This window comes from Hakea prostrata, chromosome 3, assembly GCF_041222555.1.
Source record: "Hakea prostrata isolate BN-2017 chromosome 3, UWA_Hpros_2, whole genome shotgun sequence".
Lineage (NCBI taxonomy): Eukaryota > Viridiplantae > Streptophyta > Magnoliopsida > Proteales > Proteaceae > Hakea > Hakea prostrata.
In genome coordinates this window covers 10,692,318-10,701,269 of record NC_142602.1, presented here as the reverse complement: position 1 = coordinate 10,701,269, position 8,952 = coordinate 10,692,318, and the positions used below count along the sequence as shown (strand labels likewise).

At 37.1% G+C, this 8,952-nt stretch overlaps 1 pseudogene; it reads right to left on the bottom strand.

The window, feature by feature from the left end:
• Positions 1 to 3,072: 3,072 nt before the first annotated feature.
• The window catches only part of LOC149020771 (protein FAR1-RELATED SEQUENCE 5-like), a 53,183-nt pseudogene continuing 47,303 nt past the window's right edge, over positions 3,073 to 8,952 (bottom strand).

The window sequence follows — 8,952 nt, the reverse complement described above, 5'->3', positions numbered from 1 at the left end:
AATAGCAAGAAAGAGAAGAAACTGAATTGGGGCGGCTTCGTGACGATGAGAGTGTGAAATTGTTTAGTGCAGCACCTGCAGCGAATGATCGAGATTGATATGGAAGTTTCCTACCCGGTCGGGTCAGACCCGGCCGAGGCTCCGCATACCATACAGTCGGGATAAGAACCGACCAACGTGATCAAGGGCGTAACGTACGCTGGACCAATATGGAAACCGTTCTCGATTGAGAAGGTCAACTCAGTCAGCGATCAAGCGGGACCAACGACATGGAGGCATAATCCCAGGAGAAACAGCAGCCTCCGCCGGGTAAACTTACCAAATACATAAAAGGTAACACTTACAATATAAGAAGAAGGACATACCCCTCCGATAAGCATCCAATACATTCTGAGCATAGTCTTGTGTAATCATTGCATGGGACCTTAATCTGTTCACTGTCTGATAGCCATCGGAGGCGGTTGCCCGGTATTCTAGCCGGCCTGCGTCTAACCCTTTTTGCAGGACTCATCGTTTTCGGCATAAGGAGAGGTTTAGTCGGGAGCAGCATCAATATAACTATAACGCATCAGAGATCATGATCTTGACCGTTCATTTTCAAAAAGTATATTTTTACACTTTTGAGAAACAGACGGAAAAATCAAAATCTCACAGCACAGTGCTGCACAACACCAAATCGAGCTCACAAGAGTGATTTACTGATACTAAGGCCTTGCAAGAACTTATGGTTAATTGCTTCAAGGGTCTTTTCTCTGACACTGAACCATGTGCTTACTATTCTTCATCATTTTCCTATACTAGATACCTTTTTCTAGTCTTCCTTTACAGGTGTGGACTCTCGAATCCTGATCAACGACCCCGACGGGGAGCACTTTGTGCTCCCTGGACACCTCCTTGCTCGACACGTGTTTATGAAGAAAAAAAATTAATTTACGTTTTCGACTCCGTATCCATTCCGTCTTCTACGATTTTAAAACTTCACAATTGTTTATTTGGTTTCCCGCTAAAAGTAATTTTCGTTTCAACTTCTTCTTCTCCGTCTCTCCTTCTCTCTTCATCTCTCATGCCTGAAAACCAAACCCAGTGAAGGAAGCCATATTTTTCTCTCCATTGACTGCTTCTCTATTTCAACTTCTTCTTCTCCGTTTCAACTTCTTCTTCCATCAACTACTTCTCTGTCTCTCTTCTCTCTTCTCATGGCTGAGAACCGAAGCACCTGCAAAAAACCCATCTTCCAGTCTCTGTCTCCATCTCCTTCTCTCTTCATGGCTGAAAATCAAACCACCATTGACAGAATCGTGTTTTCATCTCCATTGACACAATTTAATTTGGTTTTCTGTTCTACGATTTTACAACTTCACAATTGTTTCTCATTTTGAAACTTATTTTACCATTTTCTAATTTGGTTCCTGCATTCGTTTCATCTTCTTCTCCTCCGTCTCTCCTCTCTTCATCCCCAGCAGTGAAAATCTCATATTATGCTGAAAATCAAAACAGTAGTGACAGAATTGTTTTTTCATCTTCATCTCCGCTGAGAACCGAAGCAGCAAGATCACGACCACTCTTCTGCTGTGTCTTTTCCCTGGCCGGTTGCTCACTTTTTATTCTTATTTTAAATCTTGTAAGATTTTCTGATTTTCTTTCCTGCTAAAACATAGATTCTTATTGTTTTAGTTCTTTTTCTGTCTCTCTCCTTCTCTCTTCCAGTGGACCATTTATCCATCCGCAGAAAACCCATCTTTCCATCTTTAATTTTTTTCTTATTTTAAAACGTTGTTACAAATTTCTTATTTACTTTCTCTGAAATACGTTTGTTGCTCTCAAAAAAATGGTGACATTGAAGAACCATGAAAGTCCATTCTTTCCCATAAAAACAGAGTTGTAGAAAACACACAACATAAAAAATAAAAAAGAAGAAGAAAGAAAACAGAGTTTTTTTTTGTAAGGTGAGACATTGTACACACCAAATCAGAGTTGGATTGAAGGTGGGTTGTGTACCACTGTTATGGTTTGGGGAAGAAGCACTATGAAAATTTAGGATCCTCTCCAACTAGGTCATGCTGCCCCTTTGTGTGCATAATTTCAATGAGTCATGCTGACCCTTTGTGTGCAAACTTCAGCAAGGAATGTTGTGAGAAAATGGCACATGTTAACCTCTTCTGTTATAATTCATCTCACCCTCATCTTGAATTCTTACCTGAGTTGATCAATTAAACCTATGAGATGCAGCAGAAGAGAGTTGAGATTGCACCACAATGTATCTGAATGGAAAACTGAGTGCCACCTGTTTCTCATTGATTGGTTTGTGAAGACAAAGTTTCTGATTTCTATTTGTTCCTTTGGTTTATATAATAGCAGCTGGCTTATATATTGCTAACTACCAAATAACACTAACATCAATAGTATCTACATACAGTTACACAACCTGTCATAACAAAGTTTACTTGGTATTTCTGCATATAAGGCACATCAAAATAAACTTGTAGATAAGGATGAATATTTTAAGAAGATTCACTGCTCACTCCCAAAAGAAGCTACATAATATATTAATAGTAACGATGTAAGAATAACATGCTATCATCTTGGTGTACAAGCAGTTAAAGTCCCTTGGTGTAAATCCAAGACTATGCATTGGTGAAGGTAGTCTAACAAAGTCAGTTGGTTATGAACGCCACATTGAAGAGTTTATAACAAGTGTAAGAAGCAGAGGGGTTAAATGTAAAGGCCAAGATTTGGTGGGAACGAGAAACATTTCATTCCAACTACAATAAGATGAGTGAATTTGTTGAACTTGAACTCCAAAATGTGAAGCAGCATTTAGCTAGGTCTTCACCTACAGCAACTAACAAGGCATTCAAAATTTGGGGTACATTGTTCTTTTCCCTTTCTAAGCAAAATGCAGCTCCCTCTTTGCACAAGTTCAAAAATTCAGGCTTCCAGTGCTAGATGGTGTGATTGAATTCCTGCAATAACTAGAATTAGTGAAGAAAGATTAAAAGGTTCAATTCAATCATTTAAAAACAAAAAAAATCTTACCTTTGTTAGCACTTATCATTTCTCATTCTAGCATTGTTATTCCTCTTGCCGCTTCAACTGAAGCTCCAAATCCTACAAAATATTTGAAAATAATTACAGCAAATGCTACTTAGTGACACATGACAATTGAATAACAAATGAAGTAGAGCATGACAAACCAGGTGAAATTGATAACTAACACTATAGAGGGTGGTGTTTGGTAACACAATTGTGAAAGGAAGCTTGTTAGTTAGAATAATTTCAATTAAAGGTTATGCATTAGTAATTAGAATAGTTCTTACCATAGACATTCCTTGAGGGTTAGTACCATGTTGTGAAACAAGAGATGAGAAGGCATATTGAAATTGTACAGGACCACTAAAAGTTGATGGGCATGGCATTAGGTTTAGTTGGCTTTGTGCTTGGGTAGATGCTTGGTTGCTTCTTTTTGAGATTTCACATTTTGGCCCTGTAAGCAAATGGAAAAAAATACAAATTTTTCATCATCAGTAAAACAAAAGCATTGGAACACAAAAACAGAAATTAACATTTACTTGCCTTTTTTAGCTTGACCATTTCTTGGGTTTGTAGACTTATTTTTTCTTTTCTTCTCCACAATGCTTACCTTTCTACCACCTGGTCCACCATCATATTTTGCTTGAATTCCACTTACTTGTTGAGACATTTGATCGCAATGGTTTGATGCATTTCTTTTAGGCTCCCATTCTAACTCTTGTTTCAAAATTTCTTCAACTCTTTTTTGTCCATCATTCAACAACCTTTTCACGAACAAAGTTGCCTTTTCACTATTGGCAGCTTGTGTTGCAAGGTTAACACTTTGATGGCATATGTCACTATATCGGGAACTTGTGCTTGTATCCTCTTGAACAACACAACCATCATTATCACTTCCCATTCCAACCTTAGCAGATTTTGTCCATCTTTTCAATATATATCTAGGTGGAAGTGTGTAAATCTTTCTCTCATTGAGTACTTTAATGACATGCCTACATTGAACGCCCATGAACTCAAACTTTTTACAAGAGCATGTAATTGTATTGTTAGAAGAGTCAAATGTGACTGATCTCTCACAATTTCTCCTTTCCTCAGAAACTTTATATGTGCAAATTGGCCCTATCTCTCCAACAATATCGAGTGACATGCAATCCATCTTTTGTATTCTTCTTCAAACATACCATAGATGTTCAATGTGTAATCTTTGACTGCTTCCTTTAACATTGCCACATCAGCCCATAACTTTGGAATCTTATGATTGGAGTTAAAATCCTCTATCAGTTCATCCAAACATCGTCTTTCAATTGCCTTCTCATACCGCTTCAAAAACCGACTCAAGTTGTATTTTCTTTTCAAGTACCTCTTAAGGTAAGCATTAGTACTCTCACTACGTTGAGTGGTTGTCATGTCTGCACAGAAATGTTCTCTTCCATATACTAAAGCCCATTTCTTTCGAATTGAAAACAATTCTTTCAACCACTTATTTTCTTCAAGATTGAACTCCTTTAACAATTCATCCCAAGCAAAGAGAAATTCTTCTTCAGTTTCAGGACCATATATGACATTCTTGAACTTTTTCTTAAAGCTAGGAGAATAAGCAATGGAGAGGTTTTTAGCTGCATTTAGGTATATATGCCACAAACAAAGGCGATGGCACGTATCTGGCATTACAGTGGCAACAACTTTCCCTATGGCAGCCTATGTGATCGGAAGAATTGTTTTTGGCGCTTTTCCGGACATAGCTTTTTAAGAATGATTGAAATAACCAGACAAAAGATTATGTTGTTTCATCCAAAAGCAATGCAGCTCCAAAAAATACAGTTTGCCTATGATGATTTACTCCAACAAAAGGAGCAAATGGCAGACCATATTTGTTTGTTTTATAGGTTGCATCAAAACAAACAACATCACCAAAGAGAAAGTAATCTCGAACTGACCTTGCATCCACCCAAAAGAAATTTGTCATTTTATCATCTTCATCAACTTGAAAACTATGGAAAAACATTGGATCTTCTAGATGTTTATTTTCCAAATACTCTAAAACAGCTTGAATATCTCCATTTATCAAATCCTTCATGCGTTTGCTACGCAAATGATTTTTGTAATCTCTTTTTGTAAAGCTAAGGTTATCATGTCCACCAACTTCCTCACATAAGCAATCATACCCTTTTGTAGGTGATATTCTGAAACATCAAATGTTGAAATTTTTAAAGCTTGTGTGGGCTTTATAACCCTATGTGATCTAAGCAGAAATGCTGCCTTTTCAGTTGCAAAAGAATGATTATGTTCATATTCAATTTTAGTAACAAACCACATCCCATCTATGAGTTTTACCACCATTCTTGCTTTACAACCAGTTCTAGTCTCTGCTTGACTCTTTTTCAAATTACGAGTCCTTTTATCCACTTTTCGAAATCCTTCTCTTGAACATTCAAATATTCTTTTCATTACCAAACCTTTTCTTGTTTTTCCAGATCTACCTTTACGGATGCTAAAACCTACTTTTTTGGCATATGAATTATAAAAATTGTAAGCCTGATCATCCGATACAAACTCCATACCGACTAAGGGAATCACATTTTCTAAATCTAACCTGAAATAGGTGCACCATTGATATTGTCAATCCCCATTTTCCCTTTTGTAATGTGCTCAATATTTTCTTCGATTATTACTTCTTCTTCATTACTCATCTCTGAATTGCTCTCACTACTAATATTCATAGTACCTCTGTACATGATACAATGTAGTAATATTTAAGTAGATAGATTTGAAAGAACAAAATATATACTGAAAATATTTAAGTTAAATATCCTTTAACAAGAGATCGATAGTCACATAATATAAATGAGTAGCACACTAGTAAAAAACAAACTAAACAATTGTTGGATTCACCAAAGGAAATGCATATCCATAGGCTAGTGGCAAGCTTATTATTTATATGGATCATGATCCCACCAACAACACACCCATATCAGTAAATAACTTCAAAGCAATCCAACTAACTACTGAAGCAAACTCAACCAATTTAGAAAAGACAGACTCTCCTTTGGCTGTATTGGAGAGTCAAGAACACTCAAAGTGATTCAGTCTAAATTAAATCATGGCCCCTCTCTCCCTCGTCTCACTTTCTACTCTTGCAGAGCTTTCAAAATTAAGATATACAAAAGTACTATCACTACTGGTTGAAGTGAAAAAAATAAATAAAAAAAAAGTAGCATAAAAGACATCAACATATAAACACACAATCATGATTGGATTTGATCTAATCTGTGAAATCCCCTAGATTTCTACCCCTTTAACCCGTGGTTTTAAGACCGAGAACCTGGGCCTTGATTCGGCGACAATTGTGGACCATTCAATTCGAGCCCGAAGGATTGGAAATTAAACAAATGTTGGTAGATGACCCTTATAATGACTCAAAAACTCTCTTAGAGTTTAAGTGAAGAGAGAAGATTAGTCTCGATAGTGTAAAAATAATAATTTTGGAATATTTGTAGATCAGTGATGGAGAATCTGATTGACATAAATAAGATATCAAATCAAAGATCGTCGAAAGACCTTTCCAACGAGCCAAAAATCATCAAAATCGGAGTTCGTTTGGGGGTCCAACCATGAGCCAGAAGTTTGAGCCGTTTAGGTGAACCAACCCCCACCCTATTTTCTATTTAGGGGCAAAATTGGAAATTCGGATTTTAAAACCCTATTTATGTTTTATCTCATCCGTAAACGCATTTCTGGAGGCTAGAAAGAGGCAGAAACTTTGGAGAAAAGGAGAAACGAAAGAGAGGAGCGATTTCCATTCTTTCGAAGGTGTTTGTGATCCGAATCTTTGCAAAATCATTACGAAATGTTAGTTTTCTTTAATGCTTCTCTTACTCACAATTTTGTGAGTATTTTCTCTCCTTTCCGTTTGAGGAATCTTGAAAGGGAAGGTTGTTAGGTATCTTGGTTGCTTTCCTTTATTGTATTAATGTCCCTTCCTAGTTTGTGGGAGTGATATCTTTTCTCTTCTATTGAGGGATCTGTGAAAGGGAATAATGATAGGTATCATACAAGCTATCTTTTCTTATATTAAGGTTCCCCTTGAGTTTGGGAGTAATGGTTTATCCCCTTGCAAAACATTTAAGAATTTGACTCCCCGGGTCACACACGGGTGATTTATGAGAGTCAAATTTGGGGCTTTTTGAGATGGGTCAAATTTAATAAAATTGAAGGTACCCGTAGGATCCTTTTGTTTTCAATTAGATTTTCCCAAAGTTTTGCTTCATTATAAACTTCGAGTTGGTGGCAAATTAGTGACCATTCACTAGTGAGGTTGAGAACTACCATTTTTAACCTAGTTTTCAGATTTGGGTTTTTGTGGGAAGATTTTAAGATATCATTTGAAACCCAAATTGGCTCTAATTTGTGATAATTATTTCTTTTGCATGAATAGGTTAATATATCTTTAGTCACTAATTTGTGAGAAGGAATTATTGATCATTGGAAGAAGAATAAAGGAAAAGGTGAGGAATATACTTAACTTTATATTACATGTGTAATGATGTCAGTTACTTTTCATTATTGATATCTTGTATTGCTTTAGTATTATCTTGTGGTTATTTTATGTCTTTTGTTGAATATGAATTGCTATGATTTATGTTTATTATTACTTCTGATGTTGCTCCTTGCTTTGAAATCTATTATTGTTGTTATGAAATGGAATGTGATTGTATGAGAGGAGAAATATTATTATTTCTTCTACCTTGTATTTTCTACTAGGGTTGTGGGTTCACCCATTGCCTTAGTGATATTATATGATTGCTTATATTGTGGTTGGGAATGGGGAATGCCCTTTGGGCATTTCTGTCATAGGATACCAAAGGAGGCGGTATGGGACGCATTCCTATGGTGCCATTGGTTCTTTCCCGATTACTAATTTACATATTTAGGGCATGTCTAGAAGTGTTTAGTTAGGTGACCTCATGAGTACTACTACCTTTTCGGCAAGGGTATTGAGCCGGTTAACCCGTGATGTTAGTGGTGGATCTGTATGTCAAGCAGGCCCACTATCATCATAGGAGGTAGGGTTGCATATAATAGATAAGGGCTCATGGACACTCAAGACCGGTGAAATGACCCGTGAGAGGACATGGAGATCATCCTGTCCATTATATGTGGATGACCACTGGGTTAATGAATGGGGTCCAACAGATGCCTCCATTGAGGATTCCATTCATAGGTGGGAAGGTATTGAACCAACAGAGCACTAGGCGTGAGGGGAAATATCCGGACCATATGTAGTACGAGACCATATGACTTTGCATTGGGCCTAAGATTATCCTTGACACGCGCCAGATCTTATACCAATGGTGATGTGAGAGAGAGGTGATCTAATCCCCAACCATGGCTTGACAGGACTTTACACAACAACCGCGGAGAACCCAACGAGACGTGCATCGAGCCGTGAGGGAAGAGTGATGAGACCGCCCAAAGAAGACTAGTGTATGACTTAATGCGTGTCTACCATAGAGACTTCATGATAGAGTTAGGGAGCATAATCATTCACATATCATATCATTGTCATTAATTACATTATTGATATTCATGTTATATGTGTGGTGTGGAATCTTGAGAATGAATGGTGTGATATGATGTTGAGTTGACCTCACCGAGTTCTGTTGAACTCATTCCCTTTTATATATCTTTTTCTATTAGATTATGCTGCAAAGGTTATAAGGACTTAACTTCCAAATGGAGGATGCGTTACCAATATGTCTTCTTGAAGGAGTGATCGAAGAAGAAGTGGACGCACATGGAGCTTCATGACAGTATCAAGACTTGTTCTTTTGGATTGGATTCCATTAGAGAACTATTTTAGTTTATTTTTCCGCTGCGAATAAAACTACTCTCTTTTCTTTTCAAAAACTCTAATGTTATACC